Source organism: Mustela erminea, chromosome 2, assembly GCF_009829155.1.
Source record: "Mustela erminea isolate mMusErm1 chromosome 2, mMusErm1.Pri, whole genome shotgun sequence".
NCBI classification, from domain to species: domain Eukaryota; kingdom Metazoa; phylum Chordata; class Mammalia; order Carnivora; family Mustelidae; genus Mustela; species Mustela erminea.
Window position 1 is genome coordinate 154011963 of NC_045615.1, and position 18843 is coordinate 154030805.

The window sequence follows — 18843 nt, forward strand, 5'->3', positions numbered from 1 at the left end:
CCTGCCCCTCAAACCCCCCACGTTGCATCTCCACTTCCTCATATCAGGGAAATCATATGATAATTGTCTTTCTCGGATTGACTTATTTCGCTAAGCATAATACCTCTAGTTCCATCCACATTGTCACAAATGGCAAGATTTCATTTCTTTTGATGGTTGCATAGTATTCCATTGAATATATATACCACCTCTTCTTTATCCATTCATCTGTTGATGGACATCTAGGTTCTTTCCATAGTTTGGCTATTGTGGACATTGCTGCTACAAACATTTGGGTGCATGTGCTCCTTCGGATCACTACGTTTGTATCCTTAGGGTAAATACTCAGTAGTGCAATTGCTGGGTTACAGCGTAGCTCTATTTTCAACTTTTTGAGGAACCTCCGTGCTGTTTTCCAGAGTGGTTGCACCAGCTTACATTCCCATCAACAACGTAGGAGGGTTCCCTTTCTCCGCATCCTCACCAGCATCTGTCATTTCCTGATTTGTTGATTTTAGCCATTCTGACTGGTGTGAGGTGGAATCTCATTGTGGGTTTGATTTGTATTTCCCTGATGCCAAGTGTGTTGAGCACTTTTTCATGTATCTGTTGGCCATCTGGATGTCTTCTTTGTAGAAATGTCTGTTCATGTCCTCTGCCCATTTCTTGATTAGATTATTTGTTCTTTGGGTGTTGAGTTTGATAAGCTCTTTATAGATTTTGGACACTAGTCCTTTATCTGATATGTCGTTTGCAAATATCTTCTCCCATTCTGTCAGTTGTCTTTTGGTTTTGTTAACTGTTTCCTTTGCTGTGCAAAAGCTTTTGATCTTGATGAAATCCCAATAGTTCATTCTTGCCCTTGCTTCCCTTGCCTTTGGCGATGTTCCTAGGAAGATGTTGCTGTGGCTGAGGTCAAAGAGGTTGCTGCCTGTGTTCTCCTCAAGAATTTGGATGGATTTCTTTCTCACATTGAGATCCTTCGTCCCTTTTGAGTCTATTTTCATGTGTGGTGTAAGGAAATGGTGCAATTTCATTTTCCTCCATGTGGCTGTCCAATTTTCCTAACATCATTTGTTGAAGAGACTGTCTTTTTTCCATTGGACTTTCTTTCCTGCTTTGTCAAAGATTAGTTGACCCTAGAGTTGAGGGTCTATTTCTGGACTCTCTATTCTGTTCCATTGATCTATGTGTCTGTTTTTGTGCCAGTAGCATTCTGTGCATTCTGTGCCAGTAGCTGATGATGACAGCTTTGTAATAGAGCTTGAAGTCTGGAATTGTGATGCCACCAACTTTGGCTTTCTTTATCAATATTCCTTTGGCTATTTGAGGTCTTTTCTGGTTCCATATAAATTTTAGGATTATTTGTTCCATTTCTTTGAAAAAAATGGATGGGATTTTGATAGGGATTGCATTGAATGTGTAGATTGCTTTAGGTAGCATAGACATTTTCACAATATTTGTTCTTCCAATCCAGGAGCATGGAACATTTTCCTTTGTGTCCTCCTCAATTTCTTTCATGAGTACTTTATAGTTTTCTGAGTATAGATTCTTTGCCTCTTTGGTTAGGTTTATTCTTAGGTATTTTATGGTTTTGGCTGACATGCTTTTCAAAGTATATCCATGGAAACACTGCATTTTGTTTTCAAGGATGATTAATAAGTGCTTTCATCTCTAAAAGAAAATTCATTGTTCTGAGGACATTTCTATAAACATGTCAGTTTGATATCATATGACCTACTCAATATCATGAAAGTCACTTGTGATATTGTTTGGGGTATCAGAAGATTTCCCAATGGGCCTTTCTTCTCTATAGTAAACTACTTCACCCACATCATCATTAATAGTCTACTCTTAAGAAAGTTCAGGTGGGGGGCGCCTGGGTGGCTCAGTGGATTAAACCGCTGCCTTCGGCTCAGGTCATGATCTCAGTGTCCTGGGATTGAGCCCCGCATCGGGCTCTCTGCTCAGCGGAGAGCCTGCTTCCCCTTCTCTCTCTGCCTAACTCTCTGCCTACTTGTAAAATCTCTCTGTCAAATAAATAAATAAAATCTTTAAAAAAAAAAAAAAAAGAAAAGAAAGTTCTGGTGGGAGTTTTTAATCCTACCCGCCCATTATCCACAACAAATTTCTTAAGGGTTGATATGGTAAACCTTCAGCCTTCATAGCAGAGGGCACTAGTACCAACACCATAAAATGAGCAAAGACAGAATGTATTTGAGGATCCAGAATTAAAATCAGCAAACCACCTGGAAGAATGTTATTATACTCATCAGCATAGACATTATATTTCTACTTTTTCCTTAGTACTTAAATAAACAGGATCAAAGTAATAATCAAACAGACTCTCCCTGATTTTCTGGTAATTTATGTACCTGGGATTTAGGCACACCATTAACAGATACAAGGTAACTTATGATTTACTTCTGACTGTAACAAATTAGCTCTGAACTGTTTTGCTTTTAAATATTTAGTAAACTGCTTAAATATGTGTAAATATTTCTGTACAGTACACTGGTTTAATGGTTATATAGTATAGATGCTGGAATCATGATCAAATCCCAGGTTCAGTAATTACAAATAATGTAGCTCAAGGCAAATTATTAAACTTCTCTGGTGTTGATTTTACCCAATAGTGTTGTGTGTATCACATGAAATTATGCAATATATCTTAATGTAGTACACATTCACTAAACTCATTAATGCTGTGTCATTTAGCCTCCAAAAAACTTCTTTGATGAGTAAATAAAATCAAACAACTGAGTAGGAAAAAACAAAAATATTCATTTCTAGCCTAACCTTTTCACTTATCTACAATAGAGTAGAGAACAATTGCAGAAACAGTTGAGCATCAAATTATTCTTCTGCCCTTCCATTTAAAAATGTGTCACTTGTCTACTGTTTTCCAGGAATTACCTTTGATGCTTTTATAGAAAATCTGTTAGTTTTTTAATAAAAAACAAAATAAATATTATTCTGACATCTAATTAATTTTATAAGTGATATATTAGTAGAACAATACTGTAAATACAATTGTACATCTGGTTCCTCTGTTCAATATGATTCACGCACACTTTTGTATTTAGTGATCATTTATTCTCATTCCTATGTAATATTCCATTGTACAAACATATCACAAATTATGTATCCGCATCGATGGTTTCCACTTTCACACTTGTATGAGTAATGTGTCTATGAACATCTTTGTACATGTCTTTTGCTGAACATACCTATGCATTTATATTGGAGATAAAATTGCTTGGTTATAGATTATGTACTGTTCACTTTTAGTAGATAATGTAAACAATTTTCCAAATTAATAACGGAACTTTATGCTCTTATGGGTACATGGGATCTGGAAATATCTGGAAATTTTGTTTAAAACAAATTGGTGTTATAAAGCCTTATATTCGCCTTTCATGAGAGAGCAGGGAGCACTTGTTAAAATAGTATACTAATATAGTAATCTGAATACATTCTTAAAAATAAAAAACTTGGGGTGCGTGGGTGGCTCAGTGGGTTAAGTCTCTGCCTTTGACTCAGGTCATGATCTCAGGGTCCTGGGATCGAGGCCCACATCGGGCTCTCTGCTCAGCAGGGAGCCTGCTTCCCCTTTTCTCTCTGCCTGCCTCTCTGTCTACTTGTAATCTCTCTCTCTCTCTGTCAAATAAATAAATAGAATCTTCTTAAAATAATAAAAAATAAAAAATTGCATATTCCTTTAAATATCAATTATTATAACTTTTGCTATATTTCTCTGATTGAAGTAATTCCCAATTATTTTTTATTAACTACATTGCCATATGTTATCATGTTTCACTAGCTGAGAAATTATTAACAGCTTGCCAACATATTTTTAAAGACAAAAAATTCATTTGAGAAAACTTAAAACTTCCATATAGTATACTCAAAAAAAAGCTAGAATTTTAGCCCTTTTGAAATGCCTGGAAAAGAATAATTCCTCTTCTCTTTCTTTCCCTTTCATTGGCTATAAAGTCAGTATTTTTCTGGAACTTAAACTTCAAAAAAAAATTAACAGATTAAAACCAGTGAGAGGCTATGTTTATCAATTAACAAGTGTTTATTGAGAAACTGATATGTATACCAGGTATTGGGGCTTCATGTTTATTTTAAAAATTATTTGACTACATCATAATATTATGATTATTTAAAATTATTTGACTACATCATAATATAGAATGATTTTCTGGTACTACCTTGCACTAAATCTGGTCCTTGAAAATGATCAGTCTTTGCCTAAGGCACTTATTGAAGACTTGAATTAGATTACCAAAGTATTTTAAATATAATATATGTCAACAGATTGTGTATGATGCAATAATGGAAACACTGTAATGGAAAACTTTATTATATCACATGCTGTATAAAATGTACTTTAATAATATTTATATTTTTGTATTTTTGCTATACTATGCTTTCTTTAAAATTATTTATGAATTCTAGATGTGAGACAAAACTGTTAACATTTAAATTAATAGGGCTATAGTCCTAGCTATTCTGACAAAAAAAGATTGAAATAATTTTGAGATTTCTAAGAAAAGACAGAATCCACATACTGGTAATGTATCGTTTCAAAGCAGCATGGTCTTGTTCTGTACCCCAGTTGGTATCCCTCTACTTCGGTTACACACAGGCCACACACCAGCATCCTGGCTGGGGAACCCTTCTGCCAAATGTCTTTTAAATGAGACCAAACCAAGAATTCTTTTATTATCAAATATAGAATGTGTTCAGTTTTCTTTTAACAGTTCTGTCATTCATTCTGAGTGTAAGCAGAGATCAGAAATGTTTTCAATAAATTTAAAATGTGTTGCTTTCCAAGTTTCTCTCTTCAAGTGAAGAGGTAACATGCACTTTTAAGACACTGAGACTTTTAAGACTTTTTTAGTCTCTGGCTTTTCAAAATATAATTTTGTAACAAAAAATAATCCAAATTCTTCAGTGCAATTATGTAAACTTGAATGATCTAAGAAAATAATACTAAAATGTTCATTTTCTTTCTGTGGCTGCATTTGAAAATACTTAGAACTCTCACTTAGATGCTCAAATACTCGGGATGGAAAATACTTAGAACTGTCACTGATTTTCATCTTTTCCTCAAGACTCTGCAAACGTTGGCTACAGAATCTCATTTCATTGCCAGCTTAAACATTTACCAGTACATTCATCTATACAAACAACGTTTTGTTTCTTGAGAAACTGAATAAAATATAAGCAACATCATCACCTTATACCAAAAACCCTGTTTACTGTTATAAATAAAATAAATATTCCAAAGTGGGAAATCCATAATAAATTAAAATTATTTGTTACAATAGTAGATAATAACTTTAAAAACAGGATTTGCACTAATATAAACATATTGTTGAAAAACTGAAGCATAGCTGATGTAATTTTTTTTTTTTTTTATAAACATATATTTTTATCCCCAGGGGTACAGGTCTGTGAATCACCAGGTTTACACACTTCACAGCACTCACCAAAGCACATACCCTCCCCAATGTCCATAATCCCATCCCCTTCTCCCAAACCCCCTCCCCCCAGAAACCCTCTGTTTTGTGAGATTAAGAGTCACTTATGGTTTGTCTCCCTCCCAATCCCATCTTGTTTCATTGAATCAATGAAACAAGTAGCTGATGTAATTTTAAAGACAAAAATTTCAAAGTACTTGATCAAATATCTAGATATTGCAAATAATAAAAATGCTAGTTTCCTGGCATAAAAGCAGAATGGGCCTGCAGTGAAATCTAGCAAATTACGACTAGAATAAATCCTACTCATGTGTGAAACACTAAAAATGTCTGAATTTTCCTGAAAAATTCTTAGCCCAACCTTATATCCCTGCTCTTTTCTAACAGGTTTACAAAGAGGAAACTCAGAACTCTTGGGTCTCAAGAAACATTGCTCATGTAGTTATCTACGTTTCCAAAGCATGATAAGCAACTTTGAAGTCGGAGCTTTTCATTTTTTCCCTCAAAATGTATCACTCAACACATTTTGTTTCAACTTGTTTCTGAAAAGGGGGTGACTAGACTAAGAAGATGAATGAGACATGGTTCTGGCCTTGAGGACCTCACAATCAGGTGCAGGACAATAAACACTCCACAGAAACAGTGCATCTTTCTCTCTTGTTGTTGGCCTTCGTTCATGTCTACTTGCCTAGGGAGCACTTCCTCATCCTGTATGCCTGCTACCTTCCTACTCATTTTTTCAATGATTCACTTCTTGGGTGACTTGATTTGACTCAAAGCACAAGCTTTCTGCTCAGGGCTGTGGTTTAGCAGTGCAGGTGGTTGACAGGAACACAGAGAGGGAAGGGTCTGAGTCTGATCAGAGCCAGAATAGAGAGGACCACAATGACCACCACATACTTCAAAATGTTTCCTGCAGGAAAAACGAAGTCATGAAGGACTTTCACAAAGTGTAATGTTATGAGGGTATCTCTATTTTAAGAAGATACATCTGCTGGCAAGCTATATTTATCCTTGATGGGAAATACGAAAATATCACAGAACTCAAAAATATGCTACGGAAGAGTTGACTGGTTGAAACTCCTTTACTCAAGACTATAAATCAACTACAATTTTCTCACTATAAAAGCTCTTCTTTGGGTCACAGAAGTTTAGAAAGTATCTATAAAAGATTATACCATGGCATTTCCATAAATCATACGTGGTAATAGGATTAAAAAGCAAAGTTTAAAAGAGGAAGTCTCAGATTCAAAAAAGACCACAGGGTCAGTCATTACTGACTCCTTCTTAGGAAAAGGAAGTCCTTTTAAAGGAAAAAAGAAAAGTATGTGAGGGAAGTATACTATGGAAGTGATTATGGGGTCATGTCGAAGAAATTTTTAATCTATTACATCTGGAAAGACAAATATACATTTGAAAAATTAAAGTTATTCTTTTTTTTAATTTTTTAAATTTATTTTCACATTGTTTTTGCACCACACCCAGTGCTCCATGCAATCCGTGCCCTCTCTAATACCCACCACCTGGTTCCCCCAACCTCCCACCCCCCGCCCCTTCAAAACCCTCAGATTGTTTTTCAGAGTCCATAGTCTCTCACGGTTCACCTCCCCTTCCAATTTCCCTCAACTCCCTTCTTCTCTCTAACTCCCCATGTCCTCCATGCTATTTGTTATGCTCCACAAATAAATGAAACTATATGATAATTGACTCTCTCTGCTTGACTGATTTCACTCAGCATAATCTCTTCCAGTCCCGTCCATGTTGCTACAAAAGTTGGGTATTCATCCTTTCTGATGGAGGCATAATACTCCATAGTGTATATGGACCACATCTTCCTTATCCATTCGTCCATTGAAGGGCATCTTGGTTCTTTAAATTAATCCAAGTAAATCATTAATAGAATCTTTCATTTTTTAAAAGATGTATCTATTTATTTGAGAGACAGCTACCCACAAAAGCAAGGGAGGGGTAGAGGGAAAGGCAGAAAGACTCAAGTATATTCTCTGCTGAGCATGGAGCCCCCTTTGGAGGTTTATCTCAGAACCCTGAGATCATGACCTGAGCCGAAACCAAGAGTCAGATGCTCAGCCAATGAGCCACTCAGGATCCCCTTAATATAATATTTTAAAATATTAGTTATCAACTTAAAAGAAGAGTAACCATATTGAGGTTACATACATTATAAAAACCCAATACCTCCAAACACAACTAAACTTTCCAGTTATGCCCTAAATTTATAACCTGAAGTGCCAAATTTCAGCTATACCTGTTGATGTTTTCTCAGAAGAAAAAGGTCATTGATGAAATTCGACCAGAGAATCTGACTGGAATGAACATTCAGAAAGCCTATCATGACAGTGGTATAATTTTGCCAATACCCTGTCTAGCTACAAAATAACACATTTTGGAAAGAATAAAAACCAGCAACAGAACAGCAAGAGAAATAACCTTAAAGGAAAGAGGGTTCAAATTGCTTTGGGGCCATTTCTTCCTGTCACTGCTTTCTGAGACAAAGAACTAAAAGAAGACAAAAAAGATCCTTTCTAAGAAAGATTTTATTGTTTTACTGGAAAATGACATTTTAGGAGATATTGGTTGTGCAACAGACCAATATGTGTCTTCTTAAAATGAGAATGATATTTATAAAAATACAGTTTTATACTTTATTTCTTCCTTTCCCACTTTGCAAAGAGTTAATTTAAACTACTAAGAAAAAGGGGGAGGAGAATGAGCAGGTTCTGATTTTCCGCTATGGGAAGAAATCAGAAATTGAATGAATGATCTACTGTATTTACTTCCACTCACATAATCTTAATTTAAGTGTATATTATAGGAAAATGTGTGGCATGTGTAGTTGGATACACTTAGGTTTGAATAAATGTATTCTTGGAAAGTACATAGTAAAAAACAACAACAACAACAACAAAGAAAACCCATACCTCCCCCTCATACTGGCCCCTGTCTCAGAACCACAGTTTTAAAATATATATGGAAACATCACAGGCCTCAAACATCTACAGTCACTCCCTCTTCCCTTCTCCTCTCCCCAAATCCCTCCCCAATCCCTATCCCAAACCCATCTTTCTCTTCTTTCTCTTTCCCTCCTTCTGCCTTTCCCTCTCCAGTGCTTCTCTAGTTGGGCATAGAAATCACGGGGATCCTCTTAGACTCTAAGTTCTGATTCAGTGGGTCTGCGGTGGAATGTGAGTTTCCACATTTATAACAGGATCTCAGGGGATGCTGATGCTGCTGGCCCAGAGACCACACTTGGGCAGCAAGGTGATTAACAAGGATAGAGGAAACGCAGCCATTGTGATATGTCCTTGTTTTTCATCCCTCCACAGTCAGTTCACATTTACTTAAAATTATTCATTGTGGGAAAACAGCAAAGCTTTATTTGCAGGAGTTTGACTTCACATTCTCTTTCTCCTTTATCCCACGAGTCACCAAGTCTTACCTTTTCTTCCCACTTCCCAACTACTATTAATTGAATCTAGAGACATAAAATGGATATTTTAAAGCACTGTCATGTAATTTTTTTCTGAATTTGCATTCAATTCTGTTGCTGATTTATAAGCATTCATACTTAATTGTTCAATATTGAATAAAGTCTCAGATGTTACAGTACTTACAGATTTCAGTACTGAGTTTTTTCTTATTGTGGTTTTGTGTTTATTTATTTTAAAATATTTTGTTGGCATGTTACATCCATACCAAAAAAGTATACAACTTTTAATTTTGAAGTTCAGTGTATTATTACAAAGAAATTTTATCTTTAGAATAAAATCTGAACTGTTCCCCTCGGATCTCACAAAGACACACAAAGCTGCTCTATCCATTACCTTCTATACCTCAGTAGGTAAGAACAGTATTATTCTAGTCCTCCTTTACTCCTCTTTGTCATATGCCACATGTGAGATCATTAGTGAATCATAAAAGGACTATCTCCAAGATGCCTGGGTAGCTCAGTCAGTTAAGTGTCTGCCTTTGGCTCAGGTCATGATTCCAGGTCCTAGGATCGTGTCCTGCATCGGGCTCTTCACTCAGCAGAGAGCCTGCTTCTCCCTCTGCCTGCCACTCCCCTTGCTTGTGCTCGCTCTTTATTTCTCTCTCTTTCTCCCGCTCTCTCTCTGACAAATAAATGAACAAAATCTTTTAATTTTTTTTTAATTGCACTATCTTCACAATATCCAGATCCAGTCACTTGTAATAATTTACACTGCAAGGCCTCTGGTCTCAACCACTATCATTTCTCACCTGAGTTTCACAGTAGCCCCAGAACTGGACGGCTTGCTCATCCTTTTTCTTTAGAACCTATTCTCAACTTAGTTACAGCAGTGATCCTTCCAGAATACTAGCTATAGCCTGTCACTCTGCCAAAGCTTTCTAAGAACTTCCCATTTCCAAATAAAAGCCAAAGTCTCTTCAAACGTTGGTTCCCCTTAACCCTCTGATTGTACCTTCTCTTGGCTTCCTCTATTCAATTATATTGGTCTCTGAATACCATGGACATACTCTCCATTCATGGCTTTTGCACCTACCGTCTGTTCCCTTTGCCTGGAATGCTCATTTTCCACATGGTTTGCATCCTCACCTCCTCTGGATATTTCCTCGTATGTAAGGTTGTTAGATTCAGCAAAAATAAATAAATGAAAAACAAGATATCCAGTTTAATTTGAATTCCAAGTAAACAATGTGTTTTTTTAGTAAGTATGTCCCATGCAATATTTGGGACTTATGTCTATTAAAAATTTATTAGTTGTTTATTTGAAATTGGATAATATACTTAGGGAAGAAGAAAGAAAAACTAGCTTCTATTTACAGTTCCTCTTGGATTAATCTCTTAATTTCTTAAACAGAGCAGACAAAATTCAGTGTGGTCCTCTTGTTCCAGTCTCTGGGATCCACATAAGGCAGAACTGCCTACAAAATGATCTCTGGAAAAAGGCCTATTTCTATTTGATTTACTAACACACTTGCATGTGTGTATGCAAATACACACAATTGACTATATTTACTTCAAGAATTTTGCCTTTTGTATAGTTATGGTTGATTGTACCTCAACTTTCTCGAACCAAAGACCAAGGATAGTGAAAATAACCACTTTGTCACAATGAAAAGAATTAAGGCCTGAAAGATCATAGTTTCTCATGAAAATCTGAGGCCAGTCAATTTCTAAACCACACTAAAATTATCCATTCTATATCCTGACTACTGTGAATAACGCTTCCATAAAGACGGGAGTACAGGTATCTCTTTGAGATACCAATTTTGTTTTCTTTGAATATATAGCCAGAAGTGAAATTGCTGAATCATATGGCAGTTCTACTTTTAGGAACTTTCATACTGTTTTCCATCTGTCTATACTAATTTACATTCCCCCTAACTGTGCACAAGAGTTTCTTTTCTCCACATCCAAGCCAACACTTGTCATCTTTGGTTTTTTGATAACAGGCATTCTAAACAGGTGTGAGGTTCTAGCCATTATATTCTGGTTTATATTTCCCTGATAATTAGTGATATCGATATACCCATTGTCCATTTAACCTTCAAAAAAGAGGAAATCATGCCATTTGTGACACCATGGATGAACCTGGAGGACATTGCATAACGTGAAATAAACCAGCCACAGAAAGGCAAGTACTTCATGATCTCACGTATATGTAGAATCTTACAAAGTCAAACTCATATTTGCAGAGAGTAGAATGGTGGTTACCAGTGGCTGGGAGTGGGGAAAACAGGGAGATGTTGATCAAAGGGTTCCAGCTTTCAGTTATAAGACAAATAAATTCTGGGGGCGCCTGGGTTAAGCATCTGCCTTCGACTCAGGTCATGATCCAAGGCTCCTGGGATTGAGCCCTGCATCAGGCTCCCTGCTCAGCGGGGAGTCTGTTTCTACCTCCCCCTCTGCTGCTCCCCCTACTTGTGCTCTTGCTCTTTGTCAAATAAATAAAAGTTTTTTAAAAGATGAATAAATTCTGGAGATGTATAGCATGGTGATTGACTATAGTTAATAGCAATGTATTGTATATTATAGCAATGTATTGTATACTGGAAATCTGCTAGGAGAGGAGATCTCAAGTTTTCTCACTACACACACAAAATGTGAGATGATGTTATGCTAACTATCTTGTCTGTGGTAATCATTTTGCAATGTATATCAAATCACTACCTGATATATCTTAAATATATATAATTTTTATTTGTCAATCTTACCTCATTAAAGCTGGGGGGGTGGAATTTGCAGTAAAATTAAGTGAAAGCCTTTCTGCAAGTAAATGAGTAATGCCTGATAGCAAAGCACAAGGGGAAACTGATTAGTAGGTTAGAACTGTGGCTAAAACCACCAAATAATTACAGCAAGGAGTTGATTCACTCTGACAAATGTAATGGAAAAGCAGGATGATACACATGAAGAAAGGACTCAAGTACGATATTGTAAACACCATTCATCTCTCTCCAATCATGTTATTTAAAAAGATACGTATACAAAGGAATTTTCACATTAAAAATGTGAAATATATTTCTTTGTATTGTCTAATATCAGTCCCCACAGATTCATTGTAAGTTCTATTTCTATCACAAATTTCTCCTGAGGAAAGAAAACAAAGTATCCAATGTTGACTCCAGAAAAATCTTAAAAGTAACATTCATACTTTAAGCCCAGGCAGGAGGGTAATATGAGAAAGAAGTCCAAGACACCACTTATTAATTTCATGCAATATGGTTTCAAATACTTATGATACTTGATAGTCCTAGTTGATACTGACCAAAAGATTGCAGTCTTTTACCCTACATGCAGAAGTCAATTTCTAGACTTTTAATTATCTCAATTATCTTTCTGGAATTCCCTATTAATCGTTCAAATTCCCTATAAATCCCTCAAATATCACAAATCTAACAATACTATAAATACTTGACATTTATTTGGTTAATTTAGAATGAAATTTCATTCATCTCAGGAGAGCTATTCTTCAGCCCCAGCAATCTGAAGGTCAAGAAAATGACAATACATAAAGGACAGTTTTCAAAGATACTATCTCCAGGAGTAATTATAAAATGGCCCAAAGTCTTTAGTGCCCCCCCCAGGCTCATAAACCTGTTCCCTTCTGCCCCAGTATATGCTCACTGTCTTTCTATTCTATTCCCATCTAAACTCAGTCTCTCGAGATACCTTAACGGTGTAAGTGACCTTTTCCAACTACTTCTTTCTGGGAGCTGCTTGCACTTCCATTTCCAATCTCCTGAGAGTCTAAGTTCTTAGTACTTACTCATTTAGATAAATGAAAAGTTACCCCTTAAGCAGAGCTTAGAACTCTAACATTAAAGACTACATTTGAGCAGAGTTTAAAAAGATGAAAGCACACCATTTTAGGGAAAACTCTGACATCAGTGAGCAAGTGATAAGCAGATGAATGAAATGGATGGAAAAAAAAAATCTGGCCCTTGAACTTGCCAAGCCACAAAGACAACTGGCAGAAATACTGTTCAACCATGCCTCTGGGTACGTACACAGGTGACCAGACTCTGGTCTTTCCTTTGAAGATTTAGTAAATCAAATATCACCATTGTCCCTGAGACACTTTGAATAAGCCAATGGGTTTATTTGGGGTGAATTTAGATCTCTTGACTTTTCCTCATGTCTTTGTTTCCTTTGGCTTCTCTCTAGTTGGCAAACAATGTGTCTCTGTTCTTGTTTGTGAATGTCTTTATTGATTGTGTTGTCACATTTATTTTCCTTGTACTAAACTCTAATCCCTGGTATATACTTTGAGTGAATTTGTCCTTTGTTGCCATAAATGACCTTAGTCTATGCTCTCCTTAGTGGGATTCCTACAGAAGCTGGACAAACCTCCTAATGTTGTCACAGGGATTAAGGAATCATTCTGTAAGCTTCTGATTTGGCACTGAATTCCTTCTAGCATTTAACATTCTAAAAGTCGGTCACATTAAGAAAAAAATCACGTCTAGATTCTAACTGATTCTCACTGCAAAGGATACCATTATCATATCTTATTTTCAAATGGTTTTATGTATCGGCATTATTGGTTAGACATTAAAAGCCATACAAATGGCACTTGGCTCTCATATACTAGATTTGAACAGATATGGAGATTTTCTGACAGCAGTCTGGATTTTTCAGAATTTTAAACCTCCATATTTTACTTCCAGAAAAACACCAGATATTCATCCACATTTATGTAAAACTGAGTGCCATAACCACAAATCTATTCAGTATAAACTGTCCCTTAGCCTTAGCATCTGAAGCCTTTCATAGTCTTCCACATACTGAGTTGGCTAAAATGAAGCTTGAGTTATCTGCAGTTATTTGGAATCTACATGCCATGGAGGAAAATGTAAAATGTATCATAATAAATTACAGTTATATTTTCTGTTAGGAAAAAAAGAATTACAGTGAAGACAAAAAAACACTAAATAAATGTGTACCTAATGGGGAGAGCGCCCCCATGTGGTACTCCCCAAATATATTCTGCCCACGTAGGTAAATGCCTACCAGCCTTTATGGTTGACACATGATTTTATCCGGTCATGGTGCCCATCCTGTGCCCATTGCAGTCATTACTAGTGGATTTAGGCTTAAAATCTCAGTAGGACATTCTAAATAGCTATATACAATCGTGACTGGCACGTAAGATAAAATTTTAGTTTCTTTAGCTACAGAATCATTTAGGTAAACCATCCAAAGATCATCAAATTCACCAGGAACTAGTCAGACTCATGTGTTAAAGTCTGATTTCACATTTCATTCAGTAATTTTCTTTACATTTTAATAGTCCTATGTTAATTATTTGACTATCCAAAAGCAGACAGGAAAAGAATCTTAATCCTCCAACAAAATTACATCACCAACCATATAGCCATATCTCTCTCACCCCTCAATCTGTCACACACACACACACAGACACACACACACACACCCCACACTGTGCCTGGAACATCGTTTCACTTTGGGACCTCTTGGCCCGCTGTCTGTATCTTACTCTTAGCAAGGCTATCTAATGATATGTATTCTATTATCTACCCTCATCTATACACAAATAGAGTCATACAATTTGTAACTCTGACTGACTCTATGAATAGTTCATGGAAACAAAGAATTGTGCATCCTAAAGTAAAATTATTGGAAAAAAATATATAGAGAGAATATACCTTCCAAGGACAGGACAGGAGGTGAAAAGCCTCCAATTGCCCTGGCCCAGCTCTTAGTCAGCAGTCATGTCCTGCACATGATCTTCTCCAACACAGTAGACCCACAGGCAGATACAATTAGTCTTATCTTACAGAACAGAAAACTAGTGCCTGGAAAGGCTGGGTAGTTCACTTGAAGTCAGGCAGGTACTATACCACAGATCTAGAATGATCTGATGCCAGTGTAGTTCACTAACACTACTAGAAAAATGGATGAGAAAATTGTAGGAAAAAGCATAAGTAGGTTTATGGGGAAAATTCATTCAGATGAAGTATAAGGAACGGTTATGGCAAGATATTAGGGTTGCAGTGGAATAATCAATACAAGTTCATTAATGCTGTGGTAACAACCTCCAAATCTCAGCAGCTTGAAGCTACAAGATTTATTTCTCCTTTATACTACATAGTTACTGCGGATTGATTAAAGTTTTGCTCCATATTGTTCTCACATATCCCTCTCACTGGGGGATCCAGATTGAAGGAATTCATGTTGATAGAAAAGGTAATATCTGGAACATTGCCAGTGGCCATAAGAGAAAGAGAGAGTGGTGAATTATCTCAAAACTTCCACCCAGAGTGACACATACCACATCTTGCTCCTATTTAATAGGCCAAACCAAGTCACTAAACTTCAAGGGTCAAACAGTAGAATGTGATATTCTACTGGAGACCAGGAGGAGGAATAAAAATATTTGGTAGACATGACTAACGACTAACACAGTAGCCATGGCTTACTTGATAGATGCCAACAGTGAAATCTAAGCACATTTAGTTGTTTCAGAACACCCTCTGTGATGTAGCCTCTATCTTCCAAATCTCATTCCAACAATTTCCCCTGGGAATCTCTATTCCAGTTATCTTGAAGAGTTATGCCTCCATAAGTATCAAGCTATGTTCTGCCCCAGGATTTTGCACATGATGTATATTTTGCTTGAATTTTTCATTCCACCTATGAATTCCTACTCTTAGGAATGCCTGGTGAATTCCTACTCCTTCAGCTCAGGGTTTCTCTGCCCTATAAACAACCCAATCCATCCCTAATCCATACGTACCATGGCATTGTATTCTATTCCATTCTTATCAAACAGTATTTGTTTATACCTAATTCTCATTCCGTTAGACTGTAAGTGTTCTGAACACAATTATCTCTAGATCATTGTTAGTAATAAATAATGTTTGGTTGAAGGAATAAAGTCATCTGTATTTTAATAGGGGACACCAAGATTTAGCAAAGAGAATATTAAACTTTCATCAATAAACCAGGAAAATTTTGAGGGGAAAAAAAAATGTAGGACAGCAGGGGTTAGTCATGCAGGCAGTAGCTTTTCATTCCTCACTGATAAAGCTAACATTGCAAAGGAAACTTTCCTTTTATTCTTTTAAATGTAACCTGGTCTTTTTAAATTAGAGGATCACATAAATGTGAATCAGATTGGGAAGTTATTTTTAAACTACTTTTACCTCTTAGAGACTTCTTTCTGAAAAATGAAATATGTCAAGTTTTCCCTAAATTGGTTTATTGAGAATTATTACTATGGTGAGCAATGCATTTACATATTTAGCAGCATTTACTTTCCATAGATACCCTGGAGATAAGCATTTAGTTTGCCCCCTTTTATGGAGAAGAGAACAGGGTCAGAGGAGGTAGTTAACTTGCACAAAATTACATCGCTGGTAAATGCATGAAGTGGGATTCAAACTCAAAACTTTTTGATGATGAAGCTATGCTATCAACAATGTCATTTATGCAATAAATGTAGTAAATAAATTTATCATACACCTGTGTTTATTTTAATAAATTATCCTACCCTATGTTTAACTAAGGATCTTCTCTTTACACTGTTTTTATTCAAAGAGCATTGACAAATTATAAACTTGTAATAGTTTGGGACTCAAATTTTTATGAAATCGTACTTGACAAACAGCTATAGTTTTCTTGCAGATTTAGGGCCTATGTTGGGCCTGGTGCTACATGGTGGTTACACATGCGGAAATCTGAAGACCATCCCACCTACTCCGACGGCACATATCATTGGGTAGAATATGTCCTTGACTTCTTTGGTACTTTTGACATTTAAAGGGAAAAAAAGCTATGCATTTGTTTTCTAGGAACTTCTCCTACCAAGAATTTCCTAATATCACAGTGGAACTGCCAACGAATTCTAAAACACATTCTCCAAAGTACACATAATTGGCCCTAGGCCAGGTCTTCACAAGTACTCCTTTCAAGACTCTAACTGTAACCACCTGTGCCAAAAGAATTTTTATCTGAAGGCTCATCTAATCTCTGAATCTAAGTCAGTTCTCCAAAGTCCCTGTGAAGCATACAACCAGGAACTTCATTCCACCATCCAACATAAACTGATTTTTATAGTCCTTTACAGACGTATTTTTATGGGGAAATATTAAAAGTGTCTTCAGGGGCGCCTGGGTGGCTCAGTGGGATAAGGTTTCTGCCTTCAGCTCAGGTCATGATCCCAGGGTCCTGGGATCGAGCCCCGCCTCGGGCTCTCTGCTCAGCTGGGAACCTTATTTTATTTTATTTTATTTTATTTTATTTTATTTTATTTAAAATAAATAAATAAATAAAAGTGTCTTCAAAAAGTCTTCTTGGATAGAGATTTTACTTGTTAATTCCAGCTTTCAGTGATTTTTCTGTACTTAGAATTTGTCTGAAAGCCCTAACAAAAGAAAGTTGCTCGTTTCAGCAATAAGAAAACCCAATGAACATATTTCATTGGGGCACATAATTAACATGACTATTCAGTAAATTTTACCTTCCAGAGAAATCAGGATGAGTAATTACTGAAGAAAGAGTGCCCAAGTAGTTCTGCTGTACTGGCAAGCAAACAGCCCATGCTCCCTCAGAATGATTTCCCACAAATCATTTCATTGACGTTTCTTATGAGAGTCATTTCAACCCAACCTAACACTTACTCAAAGTCCAGGCTCAGACAGATAACCCACCCTCAGACATTCCGCAAATTATTACACAGTGTTTATTCACGGACTATCTCGGTCTCCTTTATAGAGATTAATTTCATGATTCTTTCTCAGTGATATTCTTTTCATTCATTCATTCCTTCAGGGCTAGAACTTATTTTGTAGCTTTTTAAATTAATTTTTCCCCAAGACACTATTTTTTTTCAGTTTTGCCTGGTAAATGACAGCATAAGGAAATTACATTTTCCACAATAATGTAAAGTGGATGTCATAAAGGAACATCTTAATAATAAATATCATTATTCTAATCTCACAAAATAATAAATTATCCAAATACCAAAAATACAAAAAACGATAAATGTCTTAAATTCTCATGTATGGATGTTACAACAGGATAAAAAAGAAGACAGATACATTTGTAGAAATGTAGGTTCATACACATCAGACCCATGCTAAAACACAATCAATTAACAAAGTTTTTTTTTTTAAGGGGCACCTGGTTGACTCAGTCAGTTAAGCATCCGACTTCTGATCTTGGTTCAGGTCATGATCTCACGGATCAGGGGATTGAGCCCCACATCAGGCTCCACACCCAGCAGGGAATCTGCTTGAGGATTCTCTTTTTCTCTCTCCCTCTCCATCTGCCCCTCTCCCTGCCTGCTCTCTCTCTTTAATTAATTAATTAATTTTAAAAGGAAAACACGTGATCTTTTTAAATGTGCACATATATGAAAATGCAAACATTAAAGTTTATGTACTAGGTCTTTAATGAATTATGTGTTTTGGTATATATGGTTGTTAAGAAGATGATTTTGGACTTGTACAGACTTCAGTTCAGATCCTGCCCCTGGATCATTATTCTCATACCCTTCAGAAGATTTCTCAATCTCAGTGATTCCTATACTATTCACCTATAAAATGAGAATATCAATATCTAAAACTTAAGGTTGTGAGAGGATTAATACAATTGAGTTGATTTATATAAATAAAGTACTTGGGATAATACCTGGCATAATCTATATGTTAATAAGCAATATATTTGTTCTCATTACTTCATCATTTAGAAACAGGTGCTGAATGTGATGCTTTAGAGAAGTATGCAAGTAAATGCATGTTTGGTGTACACATCTATATATGTAAAAAGAAAGAAATCAAGAGCAAGAAGGCATGGAACGTAACAGCACTACATTTAGAAATTTGATGAGGCACCCAATTATAG